The sequence below is a fragment of the Schistocerca serialis genome, chromosome 2, assembly GCF_023864345.2.
Source record: "Schistocerca serialis cubense isolate TAMUIC-IGC-003099 chromosome 2, iqSchSeri2.2, whole genome shotgun sequence".
In the NCBI taxonomy this organism is placed as follows: Eukaryota; Metazoa; Arthropoda; class Insecta; order Orthoptera; family Acrididae; genus Schistocerca; species Schistocerca serialis.
The window spans coordinates 351336239-351358747 of NC_064639.1; positions in this window are offsets into that span (position 1 = coordinate 351336239).

The following is a 22509-nucleotide window of genomic DNA, read 5'->3' on the forward strand; positions in this document are numbered from 1 at the left end:
AAATCTTATGGGACTTAACTGCTAAGGTCATCAGTCCCTAAGCTTACACACTACTTAACCTAAATTAACCTAAGGACAAACACACACACCCATGCCCGAGGGAGGACTCGAACCTCCGCCGGGATCAGCCGCACAGGGAAACTATTTAAACAAAGGTGTTTTTCGTTGAGGCAGGATCTTCTTATGAAATTTCGATCACCAACTTTCTCCTCCGAATGCGAAAATATCTTTTTTACTGAGACTAGAAAAATGTAAGTGTTCGTTTTTTCTGGGCGCTGTTCGAGATTGGAACGGCAGAGATATATTCTGAAGGTAGATGAACCCTCTGGCAGGCAGTTAAGTTTGAGCTGCGGAGTAGTCTTGTAAATGTTGATTCCGCCACACCCACTGAGGTGACAAGCAAGCTGAAACTTGTCACATCAAAAGGACGCTATTCAAGGTCGAAATATTGTAAGGTGTCAGGCAAATCCAACACCTTCCATGAAAACCCTGACATGATAAGCAAATCCAGTAGTATGTCACATAGCTCCGAATAAATCGTGACATTAAATTAACCCAAGTAATACGAGTAACGAGTGAGCAAATGGAATACCACAGACTAACACATGAATGCCTAAATGCATGTCATACCTTCCCACCGTGAGACAGACGCAGTTCCGAGGGGAGAAACGAGAACAGAAGCCGAGAGCAGAACCGTGTTAAGCTAGAAGGCCCTACGATAAGGGACGGACCCCCACGTCGCCAGCTAACCACCAGGACCACCCCCCAGCCCATGTTAAAAGCTAGAGCCCTCCAGAAGAACAGTATAGATCATACGATAACACTAAAAGGGCCACACCAGCCGCAAGTTTTAGCGTGAGACTTTTTCGCGTCTCTGTTACGTTGCAAACCTAAAAAACATTGCCCCACCACGAAAAGTAACCGCTAGGACCACCCCCCAGCCCATGTTAAAAGCTAGAGCCCTCCAGAAGAACAGTATAGATCTTACGATAACACAAAAAGGGCCACACCAGCTGCAAGTTTTAGCGTGAGACTTTTTCGCGTCTCTGTTACGTTGCAAACGTTAAAAACATTGCCCCACCACGAAAAGTAACCGCCAGGACTACCCCCCAGCCCATGTTAAAAGATAGAGACCTCCAGAAGAACAGTATAGATCTTACGATAACACAAAAAGGGCCACACCAGCTGGAAGTTTTAGCGTGAGACTTTTTCGCGTCTCTGTTACGTTGGAAACTTTAAAAACATTGCCCACCACGAAAAGTATATCGTTTCTCATTGGATAGACAGAATTTTTGTAGGCGGAGCTCAAGGTTAACATTGAGACCCTGATTGGTCAGATGAAAACACAGCCAGATAGTTGTTTTTTTTTAAACCAACTTCGGTAAATTGTAGTAAGGAGAAGTTAGAAAGGAGTTGCTTCGGAGGCGGCGAGCTGTATGGAGCTGCGCCGGTCGCCGCCCCCTGACGAACACCGACAAGGTAATGAACGCACGCGATGCCGCATTTTTGAGCGCATAAGGCTTCACTCAGAACTGCAGAAGTCTCATCTGTTACATCCCCTTTTTACATAATACTAGTGTCGCTCGTCAATTGAAGCTGATGGTATTCACATTTGCTACGTAAGTTAAAATCTGAAACGCGATGATTTTTCTGTTATATAATTATTGAGAAGCCACATCAGCCACTGTAATTTACGACAAGTTAGATAAGTAATTAAAGATAATTGAGGGTCACTGTAGACCATTTTGATAGTTTTCTCTTTTGTGAAACTTAATTTAAACCTAGATTATAGATGTGATATGGCATAGGTTATCCTTCGATCCATTGTAGAACTTGGAAACCCATTCAGGGAATATTCGTTCACATTTTTGTTGAACGCAGTTGGTTTTTATCATCCTGTATTAAATCATTTCCTTTTATCAATAGTGCAATTTATAAACAATGTTTTGTGAGTAGAATAAAATTTCCAATGGTAAACTTAACTGCTTTTTCGACGTTATTTTACCAGCTAACTAAAAATAGGAAAGCCTTGAACCCCTTCCACTAAATTTAGTTAGTATTAAGATTCTTTTACAGGGTGTGCAGTAGAGCTGACGCTGAAATCAGTAAGTATTTGGTTATATCATCGCTAGTCTCACTGAACTCTTCTGAACTCTACATGTCATGTGTGGTCTGGCGTCTCCTTACGAGCGACAGGTCCCAGGTTAAAACTAGTCAATTCCCTAAAAGACACGCTCAGAGCGTCGTTGCGCGAAAGTGGTAGGGAGACACGACTTAGAACAAACAGACACCAAAGTCACCGCGTAAAAGATTGTCATTATTGCGAGCAGTCTCGTTTCTTCTCTGCAGAAACTTACAGGTTTTGAAGAAACTACTTGTCGAAAAGTAGCAGAACATAGAATAAATAGTGCCCACGTGCTGTTATGGGATGCTGGCAGATTTGGAGAAATAGACGATTTATGCATTTTATGCATACCGTTCGTCGCTTTGCCAATTTTGTTCACTACATGCGTCTCAGATCATTAGAGCCGTCACAGCAGATAACGACATTAGGCAGGACTCAATGTTTCATATCTGGAAAATGGGAGTTACTCTCTACCGCCTCCATCCACCCCGTTTCCCCTAAGAAGATATAGCTTGCCTCAGCACCAGATTCGACATGCCACAGGTGTCTAGTATTTTAGTAATAATAACGGTAAAATATACAAAATGTTTCTAATGAGTAATAATACTTCATTTACATCAGTTCTTAGTACATCACTTCAGCATAGTGTACAAGAAATTGTAGTTATTATAAGAACTTGATAGTCTGGAAAGAATTCGACCGAAAAATTGAGAGGCATATCTACATCTACATCCTACATCTACTTTTATGTGATTACTCTGCAATTCACAATTAATTGCCTTCGAACTACACTGTCTGCGTTCCACTCCCGAACGGTACGTGAGAAAAACGAGTATTTAAATCCTTCTGTGCAAGATCTGATTTCTCGTATTTTATCGTTACGATCATTTCTCCCTACGTAGGTGGCCGCCAACAGAATATTTTCGCAATCGGAGGAGAAAGCTGGTGATTGAAATTTCACGAGAAGGTCATGCCTTAATGAAAAACGCCTTTGTTTTAATGAGTACCACTCCAATTCACGGATCAAAACTGTGACATTCTCTCCCCTACTTCGCGACAGTTCTTTGAAATTTTCCGACGTGCACCATCAGTCCCATTTGATGCGGAATCCACACCGCACAGCAATACTCTACAAGAGGGCGGACAAGCATGGTGCAAGCAATCTTTTTAGTACCTGCAGCATTTTCTGAGTGTTCTGCCAACAAATCCCAGTCTTTGGTTTGCTTTCCCCACGACATTATCTATATGATCGTTCCAACTGAAGTTATTCGCAATTGTAATCACTAAGTATTTAGTTCAATTTACAGCATTTACGATTTGTGTAATTTTTATCGTGCAATTTCTTTTGGTACTCGTGTGGATGAATTCATACTTTTCAGTATCTAGAGTCAATTGCCACTTTTCGCACCATCCAGATAGCTTGTATAAATCGTTTTGCAATTGGTTTTGATCATCTGATGACTTTATAAGACGATAAATGACAGCATCATCTGCAAACAATCTGGGAGGGTTGGTCAGATTTTCCCCTATGTCTATTACGTAGATCAGGAACAACAGAGCGCCTATAACACTTCCTCGGGAAAGGCCAGATATTACTACTGTTTGTCTCGACGACTTTACGTCATTTTCTACGAATTGTGACCTTTCTGATAGGAACTCAGTCGCACAACTGGGATCATTCCATAGGCACGCAATTTGATTAGAATTCACTTGTGAGGAGCGGTGTCAAAAGCCTGCTGGAAACCTAAGAGTATGAAATCAGCTTAACGTGCCCAGTTGATAGCACTCATTATTTCGTGGAAATAAAGAGCTAGTTATGAACGATATTTTTCGAATACGCGCTGACTATTTGTCAATAAATCGTTTTCTTCGAGGTAATTCATACTGTTCGAACACAGTATACATTCCAAAATCTTTCTGCAAAATCGACGTTAGTGGTAATGGGTCCTTAATTCGGCGTATTACTCCTGTTTCCTTTCTGGGATGTCATGTAATTCGTTTAGGAACTATAATCACTACAACCTCTCACAACTTTGACAACTTGTTAGCTTACGCGATGTAAAATCGATTGGTATTTATCGCATTTATCACTTAATACTGCATCAAGACGGTTGTAAGCCAAGAAGACGTAACAGCATTTATGTTTGGTTCGCCTCCTTTACGGCTAACACGAAAATAACCGTAGAAAGCAATGGTGACAAAATAAACCAAACAAGGAAACACAAGAAGCCAAGTGGGTAAAGGTCGGGCTTTATAATATTTACGAACACTGGACTGTGTGAGTGCATCAGCGAACCGATGTACAGAGCTTTCAAGATAGGCGGCCCACTATTGACTCATAATATTAAGTACAAAAATATGAACATTTCCATTATTAACGATAACGTAAGTAAGTTACTTATATATGTGTGACTGTCTTTTCGTCGTGTGGTCGTTACTACTATTTTTGAAATATATTATATCCCTCCCCCTTTCGATCAGTGCTTGAGTGAGAAAATGAAAAGTCTGAGTGAACTAATGTAAAGGAGCGGCATTGCTTCGTTCGCTATTGTATTGTGCGACAGGTATTGTTGCTATTTTATAGTTGGTGGGTGTCAACCATCTCCTTCTCCCACCCCCTTCCCCCACCCCACTCCCAGCTTGAAGCAATGCCAGCGTGAGAAAATGAATACATTGTGTAATTAAGGTAAAGGAGTGACAGTGCTTCAATCGCTGTTCTAGTGTTCAGCAGGTACGTATGCTGTGATAGGTCTCAACTTTGGAAAATCACTTGCGAGGAGCATAGTTTCAAAACGTTTTACATATAGCCGATGTCAACACACAGTTCGATGCGTTCTCACCCCAAACGTGGTATGCTCTTTAACACTGCTGATTCACATCGTGTCATTTCGTATTCTTTCCCTGCTCAGACCGTTTTATGTACACCGTAGCCGAAAATTGAAAATGTATTATTTCGAGACATATTTCCCAGTTTAGTTATTATTCCTCTCTTTTTTTTAGCCGTTTGCAGCTCACACTGTGGTGTAAATTGCATGACTGTGTACTTTCGATCACCTTTCAGGACTTTTTACCCGCGCGAGTACTAAAAGACACCGTGAAAAGTAAGTAGTAACACGTGATGTACTTTGCGAACGATCATTTTTAGTGAAATATATAATGACGGTGCATTGATGTGTTATTCATGTGGGAATGATAGCGTTAATCCATTTTTTAAACTTCGATTGAGTTTCACTATCTTTAACTATGACGTGAGGGGAAGTATTTCGCTTTACGTCAACCCAGACCCACATGTAAGTAACTTTAAGCCGCCTTGTAATCACAAAAAGTCAGAGTCAAGTGTGGAAGCTTCCCAGCACTCTACCTGGCGAAAGCACAAAATAAAGCTTACAGCGTACGGAACACAGTGGAACGAGATAGCAGACTCAGTTGTATGATGAAAGTTATAGCTACAAAACCACGAAGAACTGGAAACCACTATGCGGGACAGCGCAGTCGAAATTACATTGTTGCATTGTATGAGGTAGGTCACAGTATCGTTATATAATACTGCTACTAAAGCATTAAATTGTTATGCTGTTTTTGAGAAGCTATTATCATTCTGCAGCAAACAGCTGACTAACGCATTATTGTAAAACAATAAGAGTCCGGCATCTTATACTTTTGTTGCACGAGTAACAAGGACTAAGTGCAAGACCACATCGATCTACCGTCAACAACATGTTAATAAATTTATTATCTTAGGTGACAGGCTGACTCCCACAATAAAATCAATAAAAAAATTTAATGGATGTTTCAAATCATATGGGGAAACATGAATGGATCAGAACGTATTTTGTTCAGTGAATTGGTTCGACACGTATTAAGTCCCATTTAAAAATTAAAATGGCGCCTTCATGCGTTGGGAAATAGTTTCTTTTATGACTAATTATGGAAAATAATCGAAATACCTAAGTTCTGCCGTTGAGAATTTTAATATATTTCACTTGGTTAGGAAGCGAAATGCTTTAGTTTTCGCTTACTGTGAAATTATGGCCTGTGCAGTTAATACGATTTGAAACGATGCTCCTCATATAGTCTGTGCAGCTGTAGAGGCAGCGGGAGTTTTCCAGATGAAGTGCGCTTCGGATCTGGCGACTGGTATGTCCCAGTGCAGGCAGAAGCCAGCGCTGTTGAGCAGTAGAGCAACCAATACAACAGGGTCACCGAGATAAGATATCCTGATGATCACACGCCGCAGACTCACGTGTGACCTATTTTGGTGGAATTTGACGCCATGACGCGCACCTCACCCAGATTCGTCAATAAAAGCAAGTCGAATGGAGCATGGTCTGTTGGTTTCTCGAGTTACCACTTCTTCATCACTCCCGTGAAAGTATAGCAACAGTTACATTGTGCTGTTTCTATCGTGAACGTTGTATGTTGTGCTGAAGTTTATATGAAGTCGATGATGTTTACGTGATGAAACTTCTGGAAGGAAGATTTGGGTTTGACGGTATGACGGAGCACAAGTTCGGGTTCGACAAAGGTAGCGAGGGAAATCTGTTATATTTCTCAAACAGCAGTCCTGGTAATACTTATATGCGATTTGGGAAAAACCATTAAAAACCTAAATGTGGATGGCTAGAAGTTGATCAAAATCCCGCCCCACTGGGCAGTCTCATTCTGTACCTATTTTTGGAGTTCGTGAGGGATGCACTACTGAGAACGGCACATTTCAGAACCCCCCAATTACTACTGCTAAACAAATCTCTATTAACAACAGCCTTCGATCATGTGATTATGTTTAGGTATCACAAAATTATTTACAACACTCTGTATGACAACGTTCGTAATGTGATGTCAAAATAATAACCATTCTGCGTCACTGGGTGTCAGCAGTCAAAAGGTTACACAGAGTGTAAACGATAGTGGTTTACAACGTACCAGAGGGGTGCAGAGGGAGTCGACACGTACAATTCGATATACGACACTTCTGATCCATCAAGTGGGGAAACTACCACAAACTTGCATTCAAAACATTCAAAAACCACCAAGGTACAGTTAATCCCCCCTCCCCCCCCCCCCCCCCCCCCAAGAGGACAGCATTTTTAATATGTTGTTCAAAGCACTCCCTCTTGCCAGTGTACAAAAATCCACCACTATTCGAATCATTTCCCATATTCGACCTTTTTCTGGTCTTCATTAACTGGGCTGTTATTGCCCCACCACCTTTGTCGTTCACTTACAAATTTCTTGTGAATTATAACAGTGTAAAATTAAGAGTTAAATCGTTTTGTTTGTCTTACCTTCTTACAACGAAATTACTGTGCTCGGTAAGCGTTATGTTAAGGTCGATTTCTAAGGATAAATAGTTTCTAAATAACGTTTCCATATCTTTTTCTTCTTTCATTACTCCCGCCGGAGAGTTTAAATTAATAATGTTAGAGGAATAAGTGGGTGGCGTAATTGTCCAGTCAATAAAGACTAAAAAACGTCGCTTATGGGAAATAGTCGTAAATTTTTGTACAGCAGTAGGAGAGAGTGCCATAAACAACATACTAAAGATACCGACCGCGGAGGGGGCGGGGGGGGGGGGGGGGAGGAGGGGGGTAGTGTGGGACGCGCGGTTGTGGTTGTTGTAGTTCAGTATTCACTTTCGTGCGGTTTTCTTGAATAACACTAAAACCTCGACTTATATCAAAAACGTATTCCAATACAAAATTACACTACATTAAATTCCCTACTGAACAGGTCCTGTTCATTTTTTCTCTATGATCAATAGTTTACCCGCAGAGAGGCAGAGTATACTGAAAAACTCACGCATCCGGCAAGCGCTGTAGCTTGGGTGGGTTTTGTAGGTCAAAGTGCGTTAGTTTCCCGAATTGATGGATGAGAAGTGTCCTACATAGAGTTATTCGTCTCGACTCCCTCTACGCCACTGTGGTACGTTGTAAACGATTGTTGTTTATGCCATATATAGCAACAGGAAAGTGTATTTACATAGTTTATTAACCTTCGTGCACTGTCGTAATCCGGTTCCATCCTTCTGTCTGGAGTGCGATGTACGCGCTCCTTCCGCGTGGGTGCGCAGCACGAGGAACTGTTCCTGGAATTTGTATCTCTTCTACAAATCACCGAAACCGACGTTAGGCTCAGTATAACTTCCCTTCTTGCTTTCAGGAAGCTAAGACCGAGTCGGTGGTCCCATTCGGCTGCACGTTGGTCGTTCCCCGAAATAGCATTTTTCTGCCTGATACGATCGGTGAAGTTCCGCCTGCAGGAAGCTTCCGCAGCCGATGAGATTGGCGTCGTGCGCACGTCACCCACCGTCCGGCAATGTGGTTTCCGAGAAAGACAACATGGTGGAGCGTGAGGCTGACGTCACAACGTAGCATCGCCAGCTGAACATGAGCACAGACCCAGACACTGTCTAAAGCACTGGTTCCCAACCCAGGAGTAATTACTCCTCGCGGGGTAAAATGAAACTGTCTGATTGGTAAAAAACAAAAGTGTTCTGTGTTTCAATCACAAAACTAAATTACTCATAAAGATAATTAGTAATATCACTTTTCATGGGACATTAATACTAGTTACGTAAGTTACGAGTAATTACACTGTTTTTGATGCATGACACAATGTGGTGGAGGTTATAGTATGTGAAACAAATATATGAACAACTTCCTCCATACTCATCCCACAAGACACATCTTTGCACTTTTTACCACCCATCCATGACAGTAAATTCATAAAGCACTTGCCCGCGAAAGGCAAAGGTCCCGAGTTCGATTCTCGGCCCGGGACACGGTTTTAATCTGCCAGGAAGTTTCAGATCACATATGTTTAAATATCTCAAGAGAATGCCTTCTTTGAATTGTACATGGTGAACCTCTGGATGAGAAATAGCTTCATTATTCATTTGGTAAGAGGTAAACGATGAAACTGAAAGCATGATACAACAGCAACTCTGTATGGCTGCTACGCTGCTGTGGGGCCTACACAGTATTATTATTATTATATTACCAGCTGGGGTACTCGCCTTCGGTCAGCGAGTTGATATGAGATTGCGTGGTAATTGGAATAAGAGGATAAACTTTAAAGTATAAGAGGCAAAAAAGTTTTATTGAAAACATATTCTTACTATTTACAATATTAGTTAAAGAATAACAGATAATTTTTTTTATTGAAAACACATTACAACTATTTACAATATTTGTTAAAGTATAACAGATAAAATTTTTTATTGAAAACACTTTCTAACTATTTACAATACTTGTTCAAATGGCTCTGAGCGCTATGGGACTTAACTTTTGTGGTCATCAGTCCCCTAGAACTTAGAACTACTTAAACCTAACTAACCTAAGGACATCACACACATCCAGGCCCGAGGCAGGATTCGAACCTGCGACCGTAGTAGTCCCGCGGTTCCGGACTGCGCGCCTAGAACCACTAGACCACCGCGGCCGGCCTACAATACTTGTTTATGAATAACATTATTCATTTTGTTAGCCAGGATGTATATGTACAAATTTTTCGAGTTTGCTACTCGTGAGTGAGCTACGTATAGTTGACCACGAGAGAAGAAGGAGTCTTTGACGTTGATGCCACAATATTTTAAAGTTCGCCCTAGCGCTTTGTTAACTGTAAAACGGTAGGCTAATTTGATTGGAAATTGCAGTCTTTTAAAGTGGAATGACAGTTCAGCAGAGATCAATGATATTTTGGGGATAAATAGTGTGTGCCCTTTGTACTTTCCAGTCGTAAGTTCGGCTTCGATGATGTTATTCGATAGCTGTTTGACCATCATCCTTGTTCCGTCATATAGCTTTGGTGAGCTGAGATTTCTGAGATGCAATTTTAAGTCGAAGGCAGTGTAATGGCATTCCTGGTACTTGCAGAGAGTTTAGAAATTCTGTATGGAAGTTCACACTTTTTCCAACGTTTGTTTGTATATTCTCTGTTCACTGTGAATTTTGTTTTGAATATTAAAGTTCAAAAAATGGTTCAAATGGTTCTGAGCACTATGGGACTTAACATCTGTGGTCATCAGTCCCCTAGAACTTAGAACTACTTAAACCTAAATAACCTAAGGACATCACACACATCCATGCCCGAGGCAGGATTCGAACCTGCGACCGTAGCAGTCGCGCGGTTCCGGACTGAGCGCCTGAACCGCTAGACCACCGCGGCCGGCAATATTAAAGTTGATATTGTCGACAACATTATTTTTAGTTGCCGAAATTGCCCTTTTAAAGAGTCATTCCGGAGTGGTATAGTTGTGAACAATGTTTGGATAAATTTGGTCGATGAGTTCGTTTTCAGCAGTGGCTATGAAGTAGAAATCACTGTTGAGTTTAATGAGGCCGGTCGTCTGGTAAGAAGGATATATGCCTTCGCCTATTTGTAAAGGTTGTTGAGCTAATTGTGCTGTTGTTTCGTCTTTCGATAGGAAAGTTTCATATTTTTTGTTAGTCGTTATATTTGTATGTGTGGCCAGAGATGTGATTTTCTTCAGGCACGTACTAAGCACATCTGCTGGTGTTGACTTGGGGATAACTGGAGAGGTACTACAGGCGATGTCGTGCTGTTAGCAAAGGTGTGTGTGTGTGTGTGTGTGTGTGTGTGTGTGTGTGTTGTGTATGGAACTGGGGACCTAGAAACGACGGAGAGGCATCGTCCCCGCCGTAGCCCTCAGTAGTTCACAACCCCACAACAGGCTACAGCAGTCTACTCATCCCACCGACGCCCCACGCCGAACGCAGTGTTATTGTGCGGTTCGGCCCCTAGTGTCTCATATCAGACGAGTGTAACCACAAATGTTTGCGTGGTGGAGTAACTATGGCGTACGCGTACGTTTTTGTGCAGCAATCGCCGACATAGTGGAACTGAGGCAGAATAAGGGGAACCAGCCCGCATTCGCTAAGTCAGATGGAAAACCATCCACATGCTGGCCGGCACACCGGACCTCGACACACCGGCACGCCTTCCCGCTCGGGAAGCAGCGCGTTAGACCGCGCGGCTAGCCGGGCACGCTTTAACAAAAGTACTCGCGTCGGTCGTCTGCTGCCATAGCCCATTAATGTCAAACTTCGCTGCACTATCCTGATGGATACGTTCCTCGTACGTTCTACATTGATTTCTGCTGTTATTTCACGCAGTGTTGCTTCTCTGTTAGCACTGACAACTCTAAACAAACGCCGCTGCTCTCGACGGTTAAGTGAAGGCCGTCGGCCACTGCGTTGTCCGTGATGAAAGCTAATGCCTGAAATTTGATATTCTAGGCACACTGTTGAAATTGTAGACCTCGGAATATTGTATTCTCTAACGATTTACGAAATGGAATGTTCCAAGAGTCTAGCTCCAACTACCATTCCGCATTCTGTTACTTCCCGTCGTGCGGCCATAATCACGCCGGAAACTTTTCACGTGAATCACCTGAATGCAATTGAGAGCACTACCCTTTTACACCTTCAGAGCACTGCCCTTTTATTCCTTGTGTCGCGATGCTACCATCATCTGCGTTTGTGCGTATTGCTATCCCATGACCTTTGTTGCCTCAGTGTACATATTTCATCCAGATTTTGATAAAGATATGAACTAATTTGTCTTTAAGCTTTGAAATGTTTGCAATAATTATATTAAAGTAAGGAACATATTTTGTAGATGAACTCTGCTGTAAAACATTTAAATGTATATATTATCTTTCCACTTATGGACCGTCTGACAGCAACTGAATGAAACACAATGTTAGTGCCATACGCGTTTCGCCTTTATTTTCTGCAAGGCATCATCAGTGGCCTGTAATATGTACATATGTTAGCTATTTTATTTACATTTTTGTCACTGTGCCTATAGGTTATAAACAGTTCTGGTGGTTGGTATTTCCTATTAAGTAGTAATGTTTTGAACTGTACTTACAGGTTGCGTAGACAGTTTCTTACATATTACGCTCCTGTTGCATTTTTGGTCTTGTTCTTCTTCCTATGAGCGCCAATTTGCTGTTTTTTCTGCATTCCACAGCACTATGCACTGAACGCTTTTTTTAATGCAATGTTTTGGTTTCTGTTGCCGACTGTCAAATGTTTTTGCCAGAGATCGAATATTACTGCCAAACTTATGAGTGTAACTATCGAAGTATCTGTGGTCTGTTCGTTGTTCGTGTATGCATTTGTGTATGCGCTTGTGTGTGTGTGTGTGTGTGTGTTTTTGGTGTCATATTAATTTAATTTAATTTTTTTGTATTTAATTATTTATTTTTGTTTATGTCCTGTGTATGTGTGTGTGTGTTTTGGTGTGATATATATATATATATATATATATATAATTTTATTTATTTTTTCCTTTGTGCTGTGTATGTGTGTCTGTCTGTATTTTGGTGTTATGCATAATTTTTTTTTTTTTTTTTTTTTTGGGGGGGGGGGATCGGCTGTGTATGTGTGCGTGTGTGTGTGTGTGTGTGTGTGTGTGTGTGTGTGTGTGTGTATTTTGGTGTTATATACTTTTCTTTTATGTTATCATTTCCTTTATTAATTGTAGTAAGGAGCCTGTGCTGATGTGTGTTTGTTCATTTATCACATGTTTGTTTTCTGCTATGGCTTTCTGGATGTGGAAGTTTTCTTGCATTTGTATAAGATGTTTGTCATGGTTGCTTATTCTCATTATTTTCATTTCTTGTTCCATGTTTGTAGGATGATGGTTGTAGTGTTTTAAATGCTCTGCAAATGTGGAATGGTTTGTTTCATACTTCCAACATCTGATATGTTCTTTGTATCTTGTTTCAAAATTCCTGCATGTCATGCCTATGTATACTGCATCACAACTTTGACATTCAAGTTTATATATTCCTGATTGTTGGAATTTGTCCCTCTTGGTAGCTGGCTGGCTTAGGTGTGATTGAAGGGTTTGCCCAGGCTTATATGCTATTTTGAAGCCCTGTCTCTTTAGGATGTTTGCAACTCTGTGTGTTAGTTTATGTGTGTAGGTCATGGTGTACCATCTGGTTCTTTTCTGTGTGGTGTTGTCATTGTGTGTGTTTGTTGAGTGTGTTTGTAAGTTTTCATCTTGTGAGTTCTTTTGCATTGTGGAAATGTTGTGTTTGTTTTTTATTTGTGTTTTTATTTTTTGATTGAGCCTGTGTACCACATGTGTGTCATACCCGTTGTTCCTAGCTATTTGTATGATCGTGTTCATTTCTTGTTCATAGTTTCTCTTACTGAGTGGGATTCTGTTTAATCTATGTAACATGTGTCTTAGTGCTGCAAATTTCTGGCTTTGGGGGTGGTTGGATGTGGAATGTATTATTGTGTCCGTGGCTGTTGGTTTTCTAAAGATGTTAAATGTATGTTTTCCATTTTCTTTTTTAATTGTAATGTCAAGAAAATTTATTTGATTTTCTTTTTCTTTTTCAAGTGTGAATTTTATGTTCTTATGAGCTTTGTTTATTTCTGAATGGAGTTCATCTATTTTTTCACTTGGCTCGTCTATCAAACAAATAATGTCATCCACATATCTGTACCAATATATGATTTTGAAACTTTCATTTGTGGTTATCTTATCAAATATCTGATTTTCGAGGTGACTGATGAAAATGTTTGCTAGTGTTCCTGATATTGGGGATCCCATGGGCAGTCCATCAGTTTGTAGATAATATTCTTCCTCAAACTGAAAGTAGTTTTGTTCAGTTGTCAGTCTGAGCATATCTGTTATTTCTTTTATTGCGTCTGTGGTGAGGTTGCTGTGGGATGAGAGATTTTGTTCTATGATTTCTATTGTTTCTGTGATAGGGTTGGAGGTATACATATTTTCTATATCGAATGAAATCAGTGATGCTGTGTGTGGTACCTGTATGTTCTATATATTTTCTATTAGGTTTCCTGTGTTTATCAGTGTTCTGTTGTTTTCTACTTTATAGTGTTTTGTAACTAACTTTTGGAGGTGTTTGGCTATGCGGTATGTTGGGGCTTTCTTGAAGTTGATAACAGGTCTCATTGGCATTCCGTCTTTATGTACTTTTGGTTGACTGCGGAGTGTTGGTGCTTGAGGGTTTTTCTGCGTTAAGTAGTATTTTTGTTTGTCTGTGAGTGTGTGTTCAATGTTTTTCAGTGTTCGTTTCACATTTGCCTGGAATCGTGTAGTAGGATCTGACTTCAGTTTTTGTATTGCGTTGGTGTTCATGTATTCCTTGGTTTTTGTGATGTATTGCTCTTTATCCATGAGTACTGTTACATTTCCCTTGTCTGCTCTTGTTATTAATACGTTGTTGTTTGTTAACTTTTGTTTTAACCTTTTCATAGTAGCTGCTTCTGTTTGGTTGTTCTTATTGTGTGTCTGCTGTGTTTGTTTTATTATGCCTTTTATTTCTTCTTTTACTAGTTCTCTTGTCAGTCCTATGTTTATTTCACAATTATTTTGTTGTTCTTCACGTGTAAGGATGTGTTCGGTTTCTACTATGAGATTTTCTATGTATTGATTGTTCACCTTGCTATTGGTGCAGTGTTTCAAACCTTTTTCCAAGAGCATTTTTTCGTTTTCGTGTAGTTCTGTCTCTGTTAGGTTAACTAAGCGTGGATGGAATGAGTGTTGGTGTTCATGTGGTTTCACATTTAAAATGTAAATGTATTTTTGCGTCTTTTTTACTGTTAGTTTCATTATCTTGTGTTTATGTTTGTTTTGTAAATGTTTCATTGCTATGTATGTGTTGTGCTCAGTTTTTTCTACTAGTGCCATGAAAACTGCGGCGTTTCCTACGTTTTTTGCCAATTCTAGATGAGTCTCATAGAGCATCATGTTTAGGTGCTGTTTTTTCGAATAGAGCATCTTAATTTCATGTAGTAACCAATATCGTTCTGCAAATGATTTCGACTTTTGTGCCACTGTAGAACTGTTTTTAACCTTTACATTAATGTAGCTTGGAATTAAATCGTTCTTTTTGCATGTTCTGTTGAATTTTATATGCTGTATCGTCTTATGGAGTCTCAGATGTATTTTCTTGAACCTGTTGTACACGTTGACAGGGAATGCTTGACATAGCTGTATTGACATCTTCAATTTTTTGGTCCTGTCCTCCTCAGTTGCGCGTAATACTACGGTATGTTGATGATTTTCACTTATGGACCGTCTGACAGCAACTGAATGAAACACAATGTTAGTGCCATACGCGTTTCGCCTTTATTTTCTGCAAGGCATCATCAGTGGCCTGTAATATGTACATATGTTAGCTATTTTATTTACATTTTTGTCACTGTGCCTATAGGTTATTCAGTTGCTGTCAGACGGTCCATAAGTGAAAATCATCAACATACCGTAGTATTACGCGCAACTGAGGAGGACAGGACCAAAAAATTGAAGATATTATCTTTGTCTAATGCATCGTTGGACAGCCAGTCGTATGTTAGAACTCGTGGCGAGTGGCTGAAAGACATTGGTGGAGTTGCTGGCGATCAAAATGTGAAAATTTGTTTGGAGAAATGTGACTAAAACACAACTTTGACAAAAAAATAACAGGTGCTAGACTCTCAGACTATTCCTAAACATCCAGCCCACTCAAGGTACTTCCAACTAAGGACAATGATAAATTATGACCACGGTTATTGAAATGCATCGAGAAAACACTTTAGTTAAAAGTAACTGTGGTGCTTGCTCTCGAAAATTCTGAAATAAATGCAGAAAAACTCAATATTATTTAAGTGAAACACAAATGGGAATATTAAATTTCATTGTTAGGAAAGAACAAATGAGTTTCAAACCCGGCGAAAGGGCATTTGTGCTACCTTCTATCCGCAGCAAACGGCTTCTAAACATTGGCAGAAAGAAACTAATATGCTGTAGCGTTTGAGCGTCAACGTAACACTGTGGACGAAAGTGTAAGGTCTGTTGTGACACTCATGTTGTGGGCAAATAGCGAGGTCAGCACCCGCTGTTGCTGAAACGGTTCTCGTCGGCCATGGTACGACCTGAAACCTCAGAGCTTGATAAATTAATAACTGGAGACCAGTCATTCTGTCCCGTTCGAAACCAGTCAGTTCCTAATATTGAGATGTTTAGCATACTAAATCTTCGTTCATGTTTGTACTTAAATGAATTTTCGCTGAGTTTGACTGAACATTAACGTTTCTGGTCATACAACGGAAGGTGCTGCTTTAATTACGTATGCACTACTTTTCTGCAAACTCATACAAGGCTATTGGAAAGTACCCCCACCGTTTCGGAAGACGATTGTGCGAAAACTACAGTAAATACAGAAAAATGACACAGAACATCTTGTCAAATTTTAATTCTTAATACGCGCTGTGGCGTGGTTGCACTAGGGAACAGGTGTGTGTGTGTGTGTGTGTGTGTGTGTGTGTGTGTGTGTGTGTGTGTGTGAGGACATGTAAATGAATCATCCGCTACATATTGTTGTACCAAATTAGTTCGCACCTCCAGAAAGGAAGCCCGATGAACAGATTTCGGAAGCAGGTTGCTGCCGCTCGTACCCCGGCAATTCGTGTAAGTACCTTCAATGAATCCCACGCACGTACTGACAAGAATGTACGTCTGGTTGTGAAACATGGACTATGGGAAAACCGGAACAGAAGAGAATCGAAACATTTGAGACGTGGTGCTACAGGCGAATGTTGAAAATTAGGTGGACTGATAAGGTAAGGAATGGGGAGGTTCTGCGTAGGATCGGAGAGGAAAGGAATATGTGGAAAACACTGACAAGGAGAAGGGACAGGACGCTAGGACATCTGTCAGACACTGGGAATGACTTCCATGGTACTAGAGGGAGCTGTAGATGACAAAAACTGTAGAGGAAGACAGAGATTGAAATACGTCCAGCAAATAATTGAGGACGTAGGTTGCAGGTGCTACTCTGAGATGAAGAGGTTGACACAGGAGAGGAATTCATGACGGGCCGCCTCAAACTAGTGAGAAGACTGATCCCCCCCCCCACCCCCCCGCCCTCCACCTGTATTGAGAACTTGCAATGTGAGTTCAAAACTAGGAGAGATTCTCTATCCACTGATATGTGTTTGCCTTGTAATTTTCTTAAAAAAATGGTTCAAAATGGCTCTGAGCACTATGGGACTTAACATCTATGGTCATCAGTCCCCTAGAACTTAGAACTACTTAAACCTAACTAACCTAAGGACATCACACAACACCCAGCCATCACGAGGCAGAGAAAATCCCTGACCCCGCCGGGAATCGAACCCGGGAACCCGGGCGTGGGAAGCGAGAACGCTACCGCACGACCACGAGATGCGGGCCGTAATTTTCTTACAGTCGATTTCTGAAGCCTCGGAGTCACTTATGAATAACCCTGTACTTCGATTGAAATAACTCTGTGATTAATACCACAGTGAAACAAGTGAAGGAAACAGACGTCAATCAACCGCAGCTTTTGTATGTGGAAGAGGATGCTCTGTGCATTGCGGAAGTTGGTGTGGGTGACATCATTGTAGCGATGGTCAGTGCCGTTGATTGTTCCGTATAGTGAGAGGAATCAGCTTGCTGAAAAATACTAATATCATGGCATTACGGACATGCTGCAGTTTATCAACATTATTTTCTCCATTTCTGTAAAAATGGGAAGGAAAGGATGTTAGTGTTAACGTCAAGTCCACGACGACGTAATTAAAGACGGAGCATTAGGCCCAGTTGGGAAAAGATGGGGAAGGATGTCGACTATGTCCTCTTCAGTATTTTTCGTAAACGATTTAGGGAAACTTTGGGCATTCTAATTCTGAATGGCCAGATGAGGAACTGAATGCCCATGTTCCCGAATGCGAGTCTGAAACCTAAACCAATCTACACATACATTTAAATCTACATATGTACACTGCAAACCACTGTGAAGTGCTGGGCAGAGGGTGCTTTGCATTGTACCGTATATTAGGGTTTCAATAGCGTGTGGTTCGCGGGAAGAGAATTACTATTTAAATGCCTCTTAGGGCACTGTAATTTGTATAATCTTCCTTCGCGAGCCCTACGGGAACAATACACAAGGGTTGTACAAAATCTCTACACTGCTTTCCTAATATTGTTTCTTGAAAATACATTAAGTAGGACTTCGCGGGATAGTCTGTGTCTATCTTCAAGAGTTTGTCAATTCAGATTTTCGGCACTTGAGTGACGTTCTCCCGTGAATAAGACAAACTTGTTATCATTCATGCTGCCCTTCTTGAACACTTCAGTATCCGATGTTAATCCTTTTCGGTTACCTACGAGTAAGCCTATGTAATCATTCCATTTCATACAACTACAGAAGATGAAACCCATGTATTTATGTAAGTTGATTGATTCCAGTGATGACTCATTCATGTTGTTGTCATAGGATACTAATTTCTTGCGTTTTGTGAAGCGCGCAATTTTACATTTCTGTAAATTTAAAGCAAGTTGCCAGTTTTTGCACCACTTTGAAATACAATCAACATTTGACTGGATATTTGTGTAGCTTTGATCAGGAAGTACTTCATTATAGATAACTCTCTCAGTCTGGCGAAATGCTTGTTATTATTGTTGGTGGAGGATGCACAAATGACAGTAGATTCTCTCATTGTGCTAGTAGTCATAAAGTCAAGTAAGAAGTCCTCCTGCTGCTACAATATTTGGTTCTATGTCCCTTTGCCGCCTCGTTACTCTGTGTGCCCACGAACGATGGACGTTTCGTTGAATGATCTTAAGGAAACGCAGAATGGCATAAATAGTATTTCCACTTGCCCTACTGAAAGGGTGCTGCGTTTAAAAGTTGATAATAACGAGATAACGATCATAAGTAAAGGATCTGATAGTGTCCATGCTCAATAACAATGATGAACATGAAGTCCTTCACATCGTGTAAATATGCTGAGCGAGCCAGACCTCCACTGACAAACTTTTAGAGGAGGTAGTTGGACCAAAACAACGAAAAAATTGTCTGGTGAACATGAGCTCTAAAATGCATGGCTTAAGAGCTGTGAGCATTTGCTCATCTTCGATACTGTGTAACACATCTCTTCTATTGCAAAGTCTTTGCTCTCTGTATTTTGTGAGGACGTAGCATGGATAAAAAAAAGAAGAAAATTCCAATAAACAAAGGCTCTAAAATGCATAACGTAAGAGCAACGAGTATTTATTGAGCAAAAGAGGTGAGTTTCACCGTAGCTAAGAGGAACAAGTGCTCTTAGCTCCTAAGCCCATAATCACTAGAAATTTTTTCTTCACGCAAAATAAGTAAGAGAGAAACCGAATTTCAGACATGGATTTGTTGGGAGAATCTTGGAAAAGTCCTTGTCAAATAGGGACGATAGCAGACACCTAAAAAATTCGTAACGCCATGCTGGGATCGTAAAGAGCGAGAATAACCCATACAAACGTGTAACACTGTTGCTCATGGAAAATAAGATAGACCTATTTGGAAGAAAAACAAGTTGTCCTCGTGAGACACTGTTGGAAACAATTATAAAACCACTGTTTGAGGAATGTTCAACAATTCTCTTGCCTTAATCGTAAAATGTAATGTGTGGATTTTACTGTCTCCATAGGTTTTCTTGGGTACGGATCATGAGAAGGTAAGGCAGTTTAAGGCGCGTGCTGAGGTATAAGAAGTGTTGATTCCTCTCTCTCTCAACACGCAAAAATAAAAATGAAAATAAACCAACACAACTATTGGTCCGCCATGCACTTTACAGCGGCCTGCGGAGAATACACAATACGCAGCTGCAGATGTGAGGAGTCTGCAGCATACATACTTCTTGGGCATCGCCGCAGGCACCGGCTGAACGCGTCGTCCTGCGGCGAATAGCTGTCACTAGTAACTCACTTGTTCTCGCTCACCAGATTTACGGTGCTGAAAAGAAAGGCATGGCCCAGCCAATGACTCTGCACTCCTTTTTAGTCTCGCAGAGCAGACAAAGAGCAAACACAATCGATCCCGTGAACCACGCAAACGCCAAACGAATTTATCTTTTTTTTTAATGATGGCGTCTTTGTGGAATGCAAGGTCAACGTGGAAAGAAACGAGACCGAACACGAAAAAAAGGAGAAAAAACAAAAATTAATATTTTGGTGTAACTGACCGAAGGCATCGAACCACGTCTGCGTGTGCGATTTCCAAGCTTGTTAGGTCACCTGGCTGGCGTTATCCATGTAGATCCCTCGTCAAAGCCTCTTTCACGTTGTCCACAATTCCAAGTCTGTGTTCTGTCAGTGCTCTCTTGATTCGGGAAAACAAAACAATGGCGACCGGGGACAAGTCAAGATGTGCAAGGTTAGTGCAGCCTCCTCGCGTTGCTGTTTTTGAAATACACCTATATTCTTCAGACCATTGTGAAGTGCTTGGCAGAGGGTAATCCTCATTGTATCATATATATAGGACTTCGTTCCATTCGCGTATGGAGTGCCGGACGACTGATTGTTTGAAAGCCTAAAGCGTTGCAATTAGTCTTAGCTTGGTGATCCCTTGTTGTTGTTGTGGTCTTCAGTCCTGAGACTGGTTTGATGCAGCTCTCCATGCTACTCTATCCTGTGCAAGCTTCTTCACCTCCCAGTACCTACTGCAACATACATCCTTCTGAATCTGCTTAGTGTATTCATCTCTTGGTCTCCCTCTACGATTTTTATGCTCCACGGTGCCCTCCAATGCTAAATTTGTGATTCCTTGATGCCTCAAAACATGTCCTACCAACCGATCCCTTCTTCTAGTCAAGTTGTGCCACAAACTTCTCTTCTCCCCAGTCCTATTCAATACCTCCTCATTAGTTACGTGATCTACCCACCTTATCTTCAGCATTCTACTGTAGCACCACATTTCGAAAGCTTCTATTCTCTTCTTGTCCAAACTAGTTATCGTCCATGTTTCACTTCCATACATGGCTACATGGCTACACTCCATACAAATACTTTCAGAAACGACTTCCTGACACTTAAATCTATACTCGATGTTAACAAATTTCTCTTCTTGAGAAACGCTTTAATTGCCATTGTCAGTCTACATTTTATATCCTCTCTACTTCGACCATCATCAGTTATTTTACTCCCTAAATAGCAAAACTCCTTTACTACTTTAAGTGTCTCATTTCCTAATCTAATTCCCTCACCATCACCCGACTTAATTTGACTACATTCCATTATCCTCGTTTTGCTTTTGTTGATGTTCATCTTATATCCTCCTTTCAAGACACTGTCCATTCCGTTCAACTGCTCTTCCAAGTCCTTTGCTGTATCTGACACAATTACAATGTCATCGGCGAACCTCAAAGTTTTTACTTCTTCTCCATGAATTTTAATACCTACTCCGAAATTTTCTTTTGTTTCCTTTACTGCTTGCTCAATATACAGATTGAATGACATCGGGGAGAGGCTACAACCCTGTCTCACTCCTTTCCCAACCACTGCTTCCCTTTCATGCCCCTCGACTCTTATAACTGCCATCTGGTTTCTGTACAAATTGTAAATAGCTTTCGCTCCCTGTATTTTACCCCTGCCACCTTCAGAATTTGAAAGAGAGTATTCCAGTTAACATTGTCGAAAGTTTTCTCTAAGTCTACAAATGCTAGAAACGTAGGTTTGCCTTTTCTTAATCTTTCTTCTAAGATAAGTCGTAAGGTTAGTATTGCCTCACGTGTTCCAACATTTCTACGGAATCCAAACTGATCTTCCCCGAGGTCGGCTTCTACCAGTTTTTCCATTCGTCTGTAAAGAATTCGCGTTAGTATTTTGCAGCTGTGACTTATTAAACTGATAGTTCGGTAATTTTCACATCTGTCAACACCTGCTTTCTTTGGGATTGGAATTATTATATTCTTCTTGAAGTCTGAGGGTACTTCGCCTGTCTCATACATCTTGCTCACCAGATGGTAGAGTTTTGTCATGACTGGCTCTCCCGAGGCCATCAGTAGTTCTAATGGAATGTTGTCTACTCCCGGGGCCTTGTTTCGACTCAGGTCTTTCAGTGCTCTGTCAAACTCTTCACGCAGTATCTTATCTCCCATTTCGTCTTCATCTACATCCTCTTCCATTTCCATAATATTGTCCTCAAGTACATCGCCCTTGTATAAACCCTCTGTATACTCCTTCCACCTTTCTGCCTTCCCTTCTTTGCTTAGAACTGGGTTGCCATCTGAGCTCTTGATATTCATAAAAGTTGTTCTCTTCTCTCCAAAGGTCTCTTTAATTTTCCTGTAGGCAGTATCTATCTTACCCCTAGTGAGACAAGCCTCTACATCCTTACATTTGTCCTCTAGCCATCCCTGCTTAGCCATTTTGCACTTCCTGTCGATGTCGTTTTTGAGACGTTTGTATTCCTTTTTGCCTACTTCATTTACTGCATTTTTATATTTTCTCCTTTCATCAATTAAATTCAATATTTCTTCTGTTACCCAAGGTTTTCTATTAGCCCTTGTCTTTTTACCTACTTGATCGTCTGCTGCCTTCACTACTTCATC